The sequence below is a fragment of the Pleurodeles waltl genome, chromosome 3_1 (genome assembly GCF_031143425.1).
Source record: "Pleurodeles waltl isolate 20211129_DDA chromosome 3_1, aPleWal1.hap1.20221129, whole genome shotgun sequence".
NCBI lineage: Eukaryota > Metazoa > Chordata > Amphibia > Caudata > Salamandridae > Pleurodeles > Pleurodeles waltl.
In genome coordinates this window covers 980,649,919-980,667,397 of record NC_090440.1, presented here as the reverse complement: position 1 = coordinate 980,667,397, position 17,479 = coordinate 980,649,919, and the positions used below count along the sequence as shown (strand labels likewise).

General features: G+C 41.0%; 1 protein-coding gene across 5 annotated transcripts in view; it reads right to left on the bottom strand.

Annotated features, from left to right (window-relative positions):
• The window catches only part of PHACTR4 (phosphatase and actin regulator 4), a 370,026-nt gene extending 354,700 nt beyond the window's left edge, over window positions 1-15,326 (bottom strand). For 2 of the 5 annotated variants that reach the window (XM_069224100.1, XM_069224106.1), the window contains exon 1: window positions 15,196-15,326. The gene's annotated coding sequence lies outside the window, so the exon portion shown is untranslated. Of the gene's footprint in view, window positions 1-2,003; window positions 2,040-15,195 lie in introns of all 5 variants that reach the window. The other 3 variants (XM_069224101.1, XM_069224107.1, XM_069224104.1) reach the window with 2 other exon arrangements.
• Between the last annotated feature and the right edge of the window lie 2,153 nt (window positions 15,327-17,479).

The following is a 17,479-nucleotide window of genomic DNA, read 5'->3' as shown; positions in this document are numbered from 1 at the left end:
GGGGGGGGGTGGATTCCCAGCCTCACTCAGCCCCGGAGAGTGCAGAAAGGGAGAGCTGACAAACAGGGCAGGGAAGCAGGGAAACAAAGAAAATATTGCTCTCACCGAGATGTGGGGAGCCAGCTGGGACCACAGGGCCTTCAGGCTTCTCCCGCGGTCCCCAACATGGTCACTGAGTGCCCTGGGGGTTCACTGGGGCCATGCGGGGTTAAGCCAAAGTGTTATAGGGGTTGTTAGCCGCAGTCGACCACCACTGCAATGCGCGGTGGTGGTTAGATTAACATATAGCAATGAAAATTACTTTACGGAATTTGTTTTTTTTTTTAAAGTAAAAATTCACTGGGGGAAAAAAAAAAAAAACATGGATGTTCAAATTCAATTAAAAACCCAAAGGTTACAGGGACGTTATAGTTAGGCTCACATTTTAAAAGTACTAAACCATAGAAATGTACCTGTTCTAGTAACCTCAAGTAACTATAACTCGTGCCCAAAGGTAACTATAACTCGCACCCTCATCATGTACTGCTAATAACCCGACATAATACAGCACTCATGACATCTTTGGTAACATCAAAGTAACATTTGCAGTAAAATTACTTAGCAGAAAACTGCATGGTGGGGCTGCAAGTTATAGTTATCTTTGGGCATGAGTTAAAGTTATTTGAGATAACTAACTATAACAGAGGAATTTTATTAGTTTGGTATATTTAAATGTGACCCTAACTAATGTACCTGTAACCTTTTTTTTATTTTTTAAGTAAAAAAAAAAAACAAATATATATATATATATATATATATATATATATATATCTCTGTCTAAATATCCTACAGGCAGTCGCCAGTAGGTAGTTCTAGTTAGAACCTTGTTTCAATAGGAAAAGCGTTTTTTTGTTTTTGCCAGTAACTTTAGCACCGCTTGAAGAATCATCACAGAATTTTCAAAACTAATAAGACAGTCGGTTCAGCTGCTGACTTGAAAGTTTCAGGGTGTTCCATCAAGCAGAGAAGAGAAAAAAAGGAGATCACAAAATGTGTTTTACCCACGCATTTTCCCATAGGTTATTTTTTTAGACATGCCTACAGCCCAAACTGCTGAAGGAATGACACCAAAATTTGTCAGGAAGCTAGTTTTTGGTAAGCAGATTTTGTTTTTTGTGATTTGGTGTGAATTTATTTAGTAGATTCGGAGTTATTCAAGGTTAACAAATATAGATCTATAGGGATGAGGTTCCTCTGTGTATCCACGGATCTTGGGGTAAAATCAAGGCCCCGATTGGCTGGCTGCAACCTGACAAAAAAAACTAGTGGCCGCCATTTTGTTTGTCGCATTGGCTGGGGGTGGAAAAAGAGTGCAAAAACACATAAAGGGTCAGGATACAGGTAACCTGACCCCATGGGGCAGTAACTTGACCCCATGGGGCACGGGAGGGTCCATGGGCAAAAAGTTTTCCTTTTTTTCCCCCCCAGTCGGAGCCAGAGAAAAATTTAAGAAAAAATAAAAAACGACACCCACTGTGCAGATTGGGTGCATGCAGGAGGGTTGGCCACCGGGTCTAGCCACAGCACTGGTTATATTTACGTGTGTGCATGCTTGAAAAAAGAAAAAAAAAAAAAAAAAGACACATTTACTGAAAAAACAAAGGTTACAGGGACGTTAGAGTTAGGTTCTGAATTTACTCACACAAAAATGTAGAAATTCAGCAGTTATTATAGCTAACTCAAGTAATCAACTTGCGCCCTAGGTGAACTATAACTTGCGCCCTTGCCATGCACAGCTAATTACTCTAAAGACTAAATCATTGATGACACCTATGGCATCACTGATATTATCACTGCAACATTTGCAAAATAATTATTGGTGAGAAAACCTTGCATGGTGAGAGCACAGATTAGAGTTACTTGAGTTAACTATAACTAGACCTGCTCAATGGCATCTCAGAATGAGCACAATTCCACACCAAGGACCGGGAAACTGCGTGGATCAAAGAGCAAATATTGCTTACCCATACAGCAGTTTCTTCAGGCACTTTACAGAGAGTCTTGAAAGTAAAACAGAAAGAAGGAGATAAGCAGGGTCAGGCAAGAGGGGAGTAGGAGCATCAAAGGTGTATTCGGAGCAGCACCAAGCCATTAAACCTGCTGCTGCCTGGAAATCAGCCTGACGTTCACTGCCAGAGTGCATACTTATTAACAAAACTGTATCATACAGGGAAACTGTTTAAAACAATAGTATCTGTGTGTAATTTATAGTGTTGTTGTTTCACTGAAATCCAAAATGAAAGCAGGTGGCATGGGGAGTTTAAGTAATTTACCCAGGATCCACAAAATGTCCACGGGGTTCGGGAGGAAAGGGCTGAAGGAATATTCTGTATTTAACTATGTTCCCAAATGTTGATTAGTCATCATATTAACCAGTAGATCAAATTTCATCCACAACAGCCTCTAGACCATGTGTGAGTTCCCTAACTCCATATAATGGAGTGAAGGCTGTTGCAAGTTCTCACACCTTTCCTTTGTCTTCTGAGTAAGAAATCTCATCACCATGCCATGACATAGCCCTAAGAATCTACAAGCATTTTTTCAGTAGCTGCCGCAATCTGCTAAGGAGCTTGCATCGAGGATGGCAAGTTCTTGAAAAAAATCTGACAGAGAGTGAACAATAAGTCCCTGCCACCTCATAGACCACCTTAACCCCCACGCGGTTGCTGGCCAGGAGTAGCTACAATAGTAAGGTGACTCAGGGTGCAGTGCCAGTCTAGGTGTGTGCTCCAAAGAGATATTAGAGAAGACAAGTATACCAGAGTCATGGACATTTGGCCTATTAATAATGATCCCAACTAGGCTTCTGTGGAGAGTCCGATGATTGAGTAGGCATATATGCTGTTCCACACCTCTCTTGGACAAATGTTTCTGACACTATCCAAGAACAGAGAAGAGAGCTAACCTGCTGCCAACCTCTCTGGGGACACTACCCCAGTTAAAGGCAAAAGACCACAGAGACAAAAAAACTCAGGAAAAGACTATGCTAATGCAACTAGACAATCTCTCCACTCCACTAGCCAATATGCACTGACTGCAGAAACTGGCCTCAGAGAGATCATGAAGTCTAGCTCCTCCTACTCCTATCACTTGATGGACGACTTCCAAGACAGAAGGGACAACCAAGTAGACTGAACCAATCTATCTGGGCTAACCTCTAAAGAAAGACCGTATCAACCAAGAAGACTAAACCACCCTACCTTAGAGAATTCCCAAACAAAAGCAAAAACACCAAACCGCTGTCTTATGGAACCCTCAAAGAAAGCCTTACAACATACTAAAACGACTAAATTACCCCATCTTAGGTAAGGCCAATATTAAGTTCACATGAAGATCAAGTAGACTGAACCACGTTGAGAGACCCCAAAGAAAGGCAAAGGACAAACCAAAAAGCCTAATGCACTCTACCCAGGATGACACTAAGAACTTGTAAGCAGAGTCCCTTCTCAATCCAATAGATGATGCTCAGATAAAGAAGGGAAACGTAAACATATGATCGTGGCCTCTAAAACAAAATCCGCTCTGATTGTAGACGGTTTGCCACTTCAAAATAAGTAAAGAAGATACTGAAAAATTAATCAGTGAACTTTGTCAGTGTGAATGATGGCTACACAAGTGGAAATGGAAACCATATTCTCTGTTGCTTCCATTCCTCTATGAGAAATCAAAATTGGAAAACAGCAAGTGAAAGGAATAAATATTTACTCTAGCCAACACATGCAACTTTGTTTGAACACTGACCAGGGTGAAATGTACTTTAGTCATGAAAACACAACATCCTTTCTGTTTAATCTCCAATTCACATATAAAAATAGACAAACCAACTCACCATTTCAAAGTACACTGAAATGGGAAGAAAAATAACTATGCTAGGGTAGAGTACAGTAGCACTCAGTCACCATGTTAGAAAGCCATATTCCGTCCGAATTCACAGGGTGGAACTCCTTAAATTATGATCATAAACTCATTACCCCAGACACAGGGATTTCATGGACAACTATGTGTACATGAAAGCCACTGACACCATGCCTGAAATTCAGAAGCAAACTGCTACTTAGACAAGTAACCTGGAGTCCAGAAAAATCTAGACATGCATTGTGGCATGACATTCTGTAGTTTGATTAAGTGGTTTGAGCTCCCACTAGCCGCTATGCTTGTATTCTACTGTAGAATTCCTGCAGCCGCTAACAATAACCTTGGGTGAAGTTATGATTCGAATTTCATTTTTTTTTTAAAGCTATGCTTATGTGTGATAACCAATTCTAACCATAACTTCACTTTACCCTGCATTTTTGATCATATTCTACATTCAATCTTCATTAAAGTATACCGTAGCTCACTGTGCATAACCTTTGGCCATATGCACAGGGAGTTGTCCAACCTCAATCTGGATAGCCAACCCCTGCCACAAGTGCCCCACTCCCACTGCACATGGCCCTCACCAGGACTGGCTGCCCAACCACTCCGGCAGACAACCCCACCACAGCTGGTCATCTCTCAATCAGTTGTTTTTTACCATTCACTTAATTCCTGCTTTTAAACTTTCCCTCCTTGCCTCAGCAGGTGACAAGGAATAGCTATGGTATGTCTGTTTGTCCACAGGTTCAGTTATATGCCCTGCCTTACGCAATGGTTACATGAATGTATTAAGTGTTTTGTAGACTGCTACTACCCAGTCACCTCAATGTGCTCCTGTGACTGCCACTGTCTGCTATTTCTGCCACTGGACTGACATTACTGTTCCAATTTCAGTAAGTGTTCCAATGTAATTTCCCCCCATGTGTCCTTCCAAGTACCAGACTTCAGAATGGGAGGTCTGGAAAGGATTGAGCTACCTTAAAAGTTTGCACAGCTGCTCACAATTCGAAGGTGGAAGCAAAGAGGCTGGGAAGGGCAAATGCACCTTGGAGACTGCAGTCTAAAGATAGTTCTATCGGAAACCTTCTTTGAGTTTAATGAAGCTGTATATAAACAGGTCAATGGGGTCAGTATGGGAGCAGCTTGTGCCCCTAGTGTGGCAAACATCTAAATGGGCCTTTTCGAAGAGAGGATCGTATATAATATGTTGCCCCTTTTTAATTTTTTTAAATGTCAAACATTGGGCCAGATACATAGATTACATATTCTTTATGTGGGAAGGTAAAATAGAATATCTCGATGAATTTGTACAATGGCTCAATTTATGTGATTAGAATCTCATATTTACCCCTAACATCAGTAACCAAAAAGTAGAATCTTTGGACATCTATGCAGATGGAAGGCAACTTCAGGTGTCTCTTTAAACCAAACCCACGGCTCGCAATACCCTATTACACTTTAAAAGTTTACATCCCAGATGTCAACAAAGTATCCAATTTAGTCAATTCTTAAGAATTAGGAGAAACTGTAGCAGCATGGCGGAATATGACCGGAATGCCAAGGATCTGTAAGAGACGTTTCTCCATAGAGGATACCTCAAAATGCTCATTTGCAATGCATATAAAAGGGCAAAGTATGCTAATGCAACTAGACAATCTCTCCACTCCACTAGCCAATATGCACTGACTACAGAAACTGGACACCTTATTTGAGGAGAGATGTAAAACTGAACAAACAAAGGTTAGTATGTGTCATCAGGCACTCTAATATCAATATTAGAGGACTTACCAATACACAATGGAATATTTTTAAACAGTAACGGTGGAGACAGCCTTCCCCCAGTTCCAATGTTTGCATACAAGAGGGATTCCAACATAAGAGAGAAACTGGCTAAGGCCAGATTATCACAGGGGAATAAATACATTCAGAAATCTACTGTTGGAACTAATCCCATTTTAGGGAATCACCATTGCAGAGATTGTCATGCATGTTTACAAGTGATTGTCTCTGACCGTTTATCCTCCAATAAAAAAAGAAGTCCAACTTAAAACAATGACTAATTGCCAAAGTAGCAATGTTATATACGTGCATTATCTGCCCGTGTAATGTGGGGTATGTAGGAGAAACAGGTAGACAGTTCATGACGATAAATTAGCCATTAGGAACTTAATATATCAAGCCCTGTTGGTTCCCCACTGATGGTGAAAGGAGGGACAGTCTAGCCCTCTTTCTTTTTCTTGCTGTGGTGTCTCTGGTTTATGATTTGCATCGTCCAAAGAGCTAGTTAAGTTACAACTCTTTAAGATGTTTATTTAAGGAAATACCTGGGATTTTAATGCCCCTTTGTACGGTGAATTTTTCAACCTGGAATTTCCTAATGACCATTTAAAGTTGTAATGATAATTGGCAACAATTTGCAAGTCAACATATATACGATGATCGAGTTCTATAATCTAGATGAGAGGTTATTTTACTTTATATCTTCCAACATGGCTGCCTTGTCCCACTTGTGTTTAGATCAATATGGGAAGGACAGTTCAGTCCTCTCTCAATTTCGTTAGCAGATATAGCTTGGTTCAAGAAACACACGCTTTTGGCGCTCGGCTTGATTTAGAGCCCTTTGAGGTACCAGATCAAGGAACTGGTGTGTCTCACAATATAGCAGCTTGGAAGTCAGATGCTGCTTCATACAAGGAGCTCTTCAGTATAAGATTATCATGAGGTATTTTAAGATATGAGGGAATATATACAAAAAGCTGTGCTTTATTATGTATTCAACAAAGACATCTGCGATCTTGACGAGATGCTGCTTTATAGTATACCCCAAATATATCCGTGCAATTTGGTTAGCTAGGACGGCATAATATTTAGATGCTTCATCATGATATTAATTTCAATAGACATGTAATCTATTTGAATTGTAGCAATACAGGAATCTTAGAATCTACTAAGGCATCAAGACAATATATTATAGCCACTGTTTTTTTGGTATTTTAGTGGTACGCCACCCATCGATAGAAGGCGTTTCATATTATACCCCCAAATATATTTGTGCGCTTTGGTTAACTGGGGCGGCATAACATTTAGAGACAGCATTATAATATTCATCTCAATAGACATAGTGTATTTGAATTGGAGTAACACAGGAGTTGTAGTACCATCTAGAGCATTCTGACTATATATTATAGCGTTTGTTTTTGGTATTTTAGTGGTACGCCACCCTTGAAGGTAGGCGTCTCATATTATACCCTCATTACATATTCGCTATCTGTTTAGCCAGGGTGCCATAATACTGTGATGCTGCACTGTTACATTTATCTATATAGACATACAGTCTATCTGAACTGTAGTGACCCGAGAATCTAGGTATTGATTATGGTGTCATCACCATACAAGATAAGTCTGGGGTGTATTTTAGGGGCACGTCAGCCTACAAGGAAGGTGAATATTGAGGTATTAATCGGTGAAATAAGTCTGTTTTTTCTCTAGATCGCTGTAATTTTACCACCAGAGGCCCAGTAGTATGGCAGGATGTATCATTTGACATCATAGACGTGTTCCTGACTGCATGGATGCAGTATGTGAGCCTTTCCCTCGTATCTCCTTCCCTTTTTTTTTTTTTTTTTTTTACAGAATTTTTGATTGTCTCACAATTTTCTTTTGGAGCATGAATCTATCTATGGGTCACACATTTTCGGGTGAGCACTTATAAGTTTATGTTTGCCATTTTGTTTTTATTCCATGTTGTCGTTCTAATTCATTAAATTTGACATTTTAGAGTAAATAGATTGTGATATGGCTAGCATGAGGCAATAAGGCCACACACCACTTTGGAGGTTCGTGACAGGCATAGGGCAATAACCATTGTCACTTTAGTTCTTTTGGCGGTCACATCACACACGATTGTGATACAGGAGGTTGTAGTTAGTGGTATGCTGCACAGCTATGCAGGGGTCCACTTTACTAAACAGTATTTGTGAAGATACAGTCACCAAGTTAGGATTACGATCAAGCAATAAGCGACCTTGGTTTTCTTTGTTTATAGATTTGCTGAAGATAGGACCAGATCCTCCCTGTGTGCTTTTTTAACATGTTATAGTGGATGTACAACGTGCCCTGAAGAAGGTGTGTGACTGGTAGGTCATTTGGCACCGAAATGCACATCGGCACTATCTTTGGCTGGACTAACTGTTTGTTGGCTCTCACTTTGGATCCTGATGACATGTACCAGATAAGTCACTGGATTTTGGTAGATGAGTCATAGAAGGACGAAATTAGTACATTATAAAAACATTCATAGAAAGGCAATAAAAACCTGAATTAGTAAAATTGAAATAGTTGAATGTAGAAAATTACTTTCATGCAATATTTTTATCAATCAATGCTATGGTTTCCTTTTCAGGTAGGGGATCTATTGAAGGATATTTGTTAGGCTGTGTAGTTTTTTTTTTTTTTTTTTTTTTTTTTTAATGGCATTTAGCTAGTGAGTATGATGGTTAAATGTTGCTATGAGAGGTTTTCACAGAGAGTATATATGCAGGTCCTATTATTTATCATAAACGATGTATGACGAAATGGAATATATTTTTGAATATTTATGAATACAAATGATCATGTCTATCATTGTTTTGCATATACAACATAGATGGTCGACGCCTTAATAATCATTTGAGAGACTGCATTGTTGGAGCCTCGTTTATAGGTGGGTTGTTATCTTTTCTTAGTTCTGCAGTTACTGGAAATATATCTGTGATGGCCAAGCTAACTGATTAATACACTAGGGGATTACTTTACAGGGCGGGATTTCTGTAGCACTTGTACGAGCACATATTTTCAACATTTCACATCACAGTCTTCCCCAATTAATGAGGGACAGGAAGAGACCATTTGCTGTAAGCACAATGTCTTTCAGGACACATACTGGAGGACCATTACTCTGCAGCAAATGTAAATCAAACATGATGCTTTAAGGTAAATTGTGAGCGTTTAAATTAACTCTTACAGATGCATGTTGAGCAATGTTTAGGGTCTACATTTTATTTTCTCTAAATCATTACTGAAGAAGTAGTCTTTACAATAAAGTACAATTATTGTAAAGTGCCAAGGTGTGTACTAGTGTACTGATTCTGAAAGCACACAAAAGTAAGCAAGTTTATGTCAAGGTGTCTAGATATCCCTTCACCACTGCAAGTGCAACTCAGGAAAGGGGTCATAACTGTCCAATTTCCATCATTCTATGGAGGCAAAAACAAATTTGGGGACTAGGGGAAATCTACTGGGTGTGACCTCAAAAAAAAGCAAAAAGAAATCAGTGCTTTCCTGACACAATGACACGGTTGCCCCTTTCGAACATACTTTTATAATTGTTATAATACATTAAGGACTACTTCCTGCCACTTAACCGTATCCTGTTTGTATAAATAATTCCTGAGGGAACACTAATTTTACATTAAAAGCCTTCTCAATTTTTTCCCCGAGGACTAATGTTGCTACTTTACCTGAAACAAATCTTTTATGAAAAAAAGTTCATTTTCCTGAATTATAGTATGTACAACTCGCAACTAAAGTTTGTGTTTTAAAATAAAAATATTCTTATTTGCCCAATAATGTTTTACACCCAGCAACCAAAATGGAGTGGGTAAATTAAGCAATTAGAAATCTTAACTGAACCTTGGTATGGAAACAGCTGGAAGAAAAGCAACCCACCTATAGCACTCATGTGGAATCTGCATGGGGAAACTGAAAATTGTGCGCTACTAAGATATGTACGTCAAACGCTTACGACATGGATGCAGGGAAAAGGCGGAGTTGTGGAAGTCAGCATACGTGGGATAAGCTGGGCATATGGGATCTTGTGATGCTTTCCCCAAAGATGTAGGCCGTTTATAGAGCTGAATTAGAGTGTGAGTGAGGTCACAGTTTTGACACTTCTAGAGGTGCTGCGACACTTACATTTCTCTCAGATGGTGTCCTGTGAAAGATGAAAATGTAATAGAGCTCGGAATACGTTGAAAGGACAATGGAAATGAAGTGCGAACGTCACCAGCAGCCTCTGTGAAAGGGAACAACCAAAATTACATTTTGGCCCATCTAGTCCCTAAAAACACGCCCTGTGAGGACTGTAAGGAGTTGCTCATAACCTGCATGTTACTGACACCAATACATGGCCTCCTGCAGTGCTCTATAACCACTAGGACTTATCCTGCTCAGATATCCAACCATTAACAAGGAGAGGGTAAAGCGACTGCGACAGTGAAAGAAGAACGAGAAATTCAAAACAGTGAATGGCACATTTCGAGTGTAAAACATAAATAAGAGAACATGTGCGAATGCACAAGCCCAGTTGTAAACGGGACAATAGTGCTGCACTGCAGGCAGCGACCAAGAGATTGCATAAAACATGTATTTAATTCAAAAATAATGTATGCATTGCTAAAACGCTTCAGTTTACTATGAGGTGAGACGTTCCGTCTCCGCTGCGCGTTTTAGTGTGATGAAGGTGCGACACACTCGATAAAAACCCGACAGGGACAAAATGAGAACTACTGCAGCTGCTAATTAGCAGAACAAAAAACATTTTGAAGTAGGCTCGCGGAAGGACGGTGAGTGGGAAGTGACGTCATTCTTCAGGCATCGGTGGCTCGAAGCCCCATAAACTCCACACGGCGCCAAGGGAAAGGTGGTAAAGACGAACGTTATATTAGATCAGAACACTTGAATACCACATAACAAAAAATAAACTCTAAGCTCTGTACCCGGGTATCGGCTCACCGACCATCTTTTAGGCACTGCTTTAGAAAAGAGAAGAAGAAAAATAAAATACCAAATATCGGTGTACAAAGGTGACAACGCAGAGGCGCCACGACGCTGCGTGCACACCCGCTGTCACTCAAAAGCACAGATTGCTTTGACGTGACTAACATCCCTAAACCCCGAGGAACAAACGTAACTGAAATAAAGAGGTCAAAGTTTCATGGTATTTCGACATTCACATTCCCACTGCACCTCTGTACGCCCTCCTTAACGCACACTGAACCCGCGTGAGACATTACGCCTCAATGCCAGGAGAAGGGGGTGGGGGTTAAGTAAGAGGCCCACAGAGGGACGCCCACAGCAGAATCTAAGCCAGATACAAGGACGCGCGTTAGACCACGGACAGTCAGTGGTGCTGAAATACGAATACACCCCAGTAACCGCTATTAGTATTCGCTTGACAGCAAGGGCACTAACTACCTTTCCCAATCTCATGCTCCTGGGAGAGTCTATCTTATTAAGAGTTCAGGAGCGTGGCTGGAAGAAAGGGAGGGGGGGGGGCGGCGGTGTTACACCCTTAGGAAAAGTGAAACCAACCTAATAGTACATAGTAGCGTGTAGCTTATGTAAGCAGGTATCCTAAACAATGAACCTGTTATTTATTACCTGTGCCAGAACAAATCACAGCAACATAGTTACTGCCGTACTCGAGAGTGGTCACCTCCATGCCGCTGAACCACACAATGGGATCGGTTACTGAGCAGAGACAGCCCCCACCCCCCCCCCCCCCCATCCAGCACCTACTAGGTCACTGGCAATGCGGCCTTGTCCGGAGGGCGGGGTGCCGGGATGTGTTTGCGTGAACGCCGGCGTCAAGAGTTCGAGCGAATATTTTGCACTCAACTGGACCACTTTTAAAGCATTGAAACTACCTATTACTTTTTTGGTTCTGCATTCGGCTGTAACCTTGTAGATCAATGCAATGGGTGAGTAGTTTGCACCAGGTCATAAAAAATTGTAAAAAATCAGCTGCCGCCCCAAACGACAAGAAAGTGGGTTGCCCTAAGCAGGTGGGAACCATGGACAACGGAGGTTAAAATGATCCATCCTGCCCAAGAACTAGACAGCACGGGTGTTCCTCCAAACCTGGTAGGCAGAAGAGCTATGACTCAAGTTGCACATATTGTACCACGAGACAGCAACTTTTGCCCTTGGAGGACAAAGGCTTGTTACAGGTGCCGACACTACAGTAAGACATCCTTAAACCCAATATTTGTCTATAATGGAATTACTAAGTGCAATGAAGCCGTGAAATGTTGCATGGGTACAAAGAATAGAGAATATTTCTTTACTGCCGAGTTTTATTAAAACAAAATCCAATTGTTGTTTTAAAAACTAGTAGTTTTATTTATTTTCTAGAACCAATATTTGTGCATAAGAGAATTACCAAATGCAAAAGTCATTAAATTTTGTATGAACACCGTGCATTTTTTAACTAAGTTTGGCAAAAATACGTCCTTTAAAAAGTTTTAGACATATTTAATTGTATACTACCTTGAAGATTATAGCACTCCATTAAGTGTACAAGGAATATGTATAGGATCTGTTATCTATTAAGTGTTGATTCAAACAATATGGTCGCGTCATTCTATTTTAAATGTAATTGCTGCATATACTTAAATTATACCTTATTGAGATATATATATATATATATACACACACACGTTTTAACTAATGATTTTAAGCAATCTACACAATATGAATAACGTTAACCACATTAAGGAGGTTCAATAGACCATACGAAACCCACACAATGAGCCACAGAAAGAAGTACATTTCGCCATTATTAAGAGCTGCTCTGCCACGAGCTCCCCAAGAATGCTTCACACCATGTCTTTGCGGCCGAGGAAAGGGTAAAATATATATATATATATATATATATATATATATATATATATATATATATATATATCTATCTTACACCTAAAGAGGCACGGTGGATGCCGCACACATCTTTACTAGGACAGACCCCCTAAAACGCAAAGTTCTGCAACAATTCTCTGAGCTTTCCAATAGTTTCAGCCATCATCCATTTGTACGCCTCCTTAACTTTTCAAAAGGAATTGCATCTTACCACCCTTCACCTTTACCCCCAAATGACCAATGCGAAACCCACACAATGAGCCACAGAAAGAAGTACATTTCGCCATTATTAAGAGCTGCTCTGCCACGAGCTCCCCAAGAATGCTTCACACCATGTCTTTGCGGCCGAGGAAAGGGTAAAATATATATATATATATATATATATATATATATATATATCTTACACCTAAAGAGGCACGGTGGATGCCGCACACATCTTTACTAGGACAGACCCCCTAAAACGCAAAGTTCTGCAACAATTCTCTGAGCTTTCCAATAGTTTCAGCCATCATCCATTTGTACGCCTCCTTAACTTTTCAAAAGGAATTGCATCTTACCACCCTTCACCTTTACCCCCAAATGACCAATGCGAAACCCACACAATGAGCCACAGAAAGAAGTACATTTCGCCATTATTAAGAGCTGCTCTGCCACGAGCTCCCCAAGAATGCTTCACACCATGTCTTTGCGGCCGAGGAAAGGGTAAAATATATATATATATATATATATATATATATATATATATATATATATATATATATATATATATATATATATCTTACACCTAAAGAGGCACGGTGGATGCCGCACACATCTTTACTAGGACAGACCCCCTAAAACGCAAAGTTCTGCAACAATTCTCTGAGCTTTCCAATAGTTTCAGCCATCATCCATATGTACGCCTCCTTAACTTTTCAAAAGGAATTGCATCTTACCACCCTTCACCTTTACCCCCAAATGACCAATGCCATTCAAATATTACTCTTCCTATGTTCCTCTTCTGAAATCATAAGTTATCCCCCAACAACTAATGCGAACCGAAACATGATGCAATCTTTCTAAAACCGTTTCTTCATCTAAGTCAATGCCAACGGGCTCTATCACTAAAGCTCTCGCCCAAAACCGATAACCCTACCACTGTACAACCTTTCGTCCTGCAGTAGCCAATGCTATTTTTCCAATGTCCCACATTCCTGCTCCCATGGTCGATGCTTTGCTCCTCTATCGCACCACTGGCCCACAGCCTGGGTTCCACGTTTCGCCCTACCCGTATACTCACCACCACTATTCATCACCAAGCCAGGGACACTATTTATATAGGTGTTCTTTGTCAATACCACAAAAATGTACGATCCAAAAGCTGAAGCCACGCCGCTGTACCGGATGTCAGTCTATCATAACAATCTGAAAACCTGTTTATTAAAACACAAACAAACTTAAACTCAAACCTGTCTACCAGGGACAATGCCATGCTACTCTCGCCACCCCATGTACTGCTAAATCTGATGCCACCATACGTTAGCCCTTCACTCCGTAACAACATACAGAATCATACTGTATTTCCTTGCTCCAGATACCCTTCCCCCACCCCCGTCATATTCAATGGCACTTAATATCTAGTAGCCAAGGGCATCACAAAATCCTAATGTGCCTCTCCCATAATCACGTTATTGTATCGTTTTTATTTTATCGTTCTGTATCCGCCTACAACCTCTAATAGCGATATTATACTATGACACCCAAGCTTTGCTACCGTCGATGTCATACCACCCTTTCTATAGATTACAAACGCATTCTCTCCAGCAGCCGCTTTTGTCCTATATCCCAACCCAAAGGGCGTAGCACCATACTGATCCCTCCTCCCCTTTTTCTATGTGGCAGGCATGCCATAATAATGTATTCCCAACTAAACCTGCAACAGCAGGTGCATCCTAGGACAACATTCCCTCACGCTCTAACACTCAATTCTCCTTCTTTAGAAGGAAATGAAAGTAATGTGGCATAGTTTTAGGACAGGAGAATGCCTCGCCGAAGGTCTACACCATTTGCTGTATATCTACACATTACGTGCCTGGACAACGCACAATAGCATTAATACACACATGTAACGCTAATCAAAAGTAATGTAGTTTACCGCTTAAATGACATGAACAACTTTGACAGCATTAGTATAGCTTGCCATGCCAATAAAGAGCGCATGGGTGTGTCGTGGTGTCATTTGCTCCACTGTAAATGTAGCACATCCAGGGAAACGTGAAAGAGGGGAAGGTAGGACATGGAGAGAAAACACGGGCATATGGGGCAAGATAAAGACGGGCAGATGGAACGTGCGACGACAAGCAAATGCAGATAAGTTGTGACAAGTAGATGGAGAGATGAAGACAACTGTATAACAGGTGCCACAGCCCACGAGAGGGCAGAGAGTTGAGACAGGTAGCCCGAGATGGATATGAAAGGGAGACCGGCTCAGACAGACTGTTCTAGTCAGAGACTGGACGATAAGGGCAGTAAGGGAAAACTAGACACAGGAAAAAAAAGAAGAATGGAATAGACAGCCGGTCGAGAAACAAGACACTGTTTCAAACACTCCCACACTGGTCGCCCTCCTCGCACCCCGCTCACCTCAGCTCCTGGGTGCTCTTCCCAGTCTATCTGTCACTATGCGTCCAGGTTTCTAACTCCTGCTCGATCTCTCCTTCTCACCCCCGCATTGTCTCCCGCTCTCACCGGAAACGCCACTACCTGAGCCCAGGGGGGCGGAGCCAATTCTCTGAAGGCGCGCGGGGGGTGGGGAGGTGTGGTGAGGGGGAGGCGGAGACTCGTTGGGTCTCTGGGAGCTGTAGTTCAAGACATTTTCTCTCGCCAGAGCGGCGGCCATCTTGGAGCGGGAGCACATCCCGACCGTTCATTAACTTCTTTCCCACGGAAGAGCATCGCCAAGCAGCAACTGTGTGTGTTATAGACATGTTCGCCTCCTTTCAAAGCAGAAAAAATTGAGAAATAATTCAAAAAAGCCGTAGTTAAGAAATATCACGTCCAAAAGATTGATAAATATGATTAAAAAAATCACGTTCCATACATGACAATATTTTAGAAGGGGAAAGTAGAGGATTTTGAAAAAGAAATCGGAGAAATGTATTTTTCCCATTAACTTCTATTGAAGCAGAGCCAGTTTCAGGCGGTAGACACTGAAATAAAGCCGTTTTTGACTGAAAAAATCGTGAGTCTCCCACCTTAGTCAGGTCTATCGGCAGGTATGCGTTTACCTATGTATTTTCTGCATCAATCATTATTTCTGCATCAATCATTATAAAGCAATATTTAAAAAAGAAACTCTCTTAGAAGCTTTCTCAAGGCGGTTGTTGTAGGAAGAGAAATGGCTTGGCACCAATCAAATGAATCCTCGGATACAAAGTACTGGTTTCTAGACGCTACGTTTAATACGGGTCCACGGCAGGCACAGGACAAGACTGTACAGCATGAAGGTAAGAACATCAGTGCCGCACTGGGATCTAGAACCCACGAGAAAGTTCGACCCGCCCAACGGTTCAGAACTTACAATAACTAAAAGTAAACCTTAAGTAAACATTGGCAAAGTACAATAAAGAGTAAAATAACATAACACACAGATTAAGGCCATGTACACATACGCGCTGCAGCAATATTATAATGTGCAGACATGTACTACATCATCTTCCTCCTTTACAACAAACAGAACAAACAAAAAACAAAACAAAAACGAACAAGAGCTTATCCTAGAACGTAATCATCAAATTTTGATGGAATTTTAACAAGTCTGCGACTGCACGTATATTCAGGGTCTGCGACCAGAAACAAAGAAGAATTAGATCCATCATCTTCACAAGAGTTCTCCACCTGGCAATGATTGCCACCATCTTCGTGACCTGACCTCCTGACTTCTGTCCTTTTATCTGGAGGATCCTCAATAAATGTGCCACTAGAGCTGGCGTCGTCCTCTCGCCCTGCATACACACTTCTGAAAATCTCTGCTTGTGGCGAGGATATAGGAACAACGCAATTTCTGTTCCACCATCCTTTACCTTCCAGCAGAACAGAAGACTTTGCAACTCTAATCACTTTAACAGGTAGAGAACATTTCGATGCTCCTTTGGGCACTTTGTAAGGTTTTTTAATCAAAACCCAGTCATTCACATTGAGTTGAACATCATTCACATTTTTCTGTGAATCATAGGCATGCTTCTGCACCATCTGTTTTCTACAAACTCGTTGTCTCAACTCATTTAAATCCACATCCACACTTTTGTTACAAAGGGAAGCCATCCATGTTAGTGATAATTGAGATCTAGATTCCCTACCCCTGAGAAGCACAAATGGAGAGAGGCCAGTGGTAGAATGTGGAGTTTTCATGTATGCCCATATTTTCTCATTCAAAAACTCAATCACATTGCAATTAGTTGCTATGGCTGTTTGGATACCCTCTTTCAAAATGCGGTTGGCCCTTTCAACGAATCCATTGGAAGCTGGACTAACAAGGCTACAAGCGAATGTCTAATGTTAAACTTAGTCATAAAACTCTCTATCTTGGCGGAAGTAAATTGTACACCATTGTCCGTGACAATAATAGATGGTGGACCCTCCAAAGAGAATAAATAGGATAAGAATGATATAACAGATTCTGTGTCAGCAAGCTCAAGAAAGGTGTAATAAATCCATTTAGAAAAATAATCTATGGCGACAATCATGTGTCTAATGTCCTTTGGTAGCATATGAAAAGGACCTAAAAAATCAATGGCAACGCTTTCCCAAGCAATATTAGGAAAAGGAATAATATGTAAGGGTTTAGTGTGACACTTCCAATGCTTATCAGACACAATGTACGAAGAGCACTGACCCACAAAGTCTGACACCTGTTTATCAAGACCTG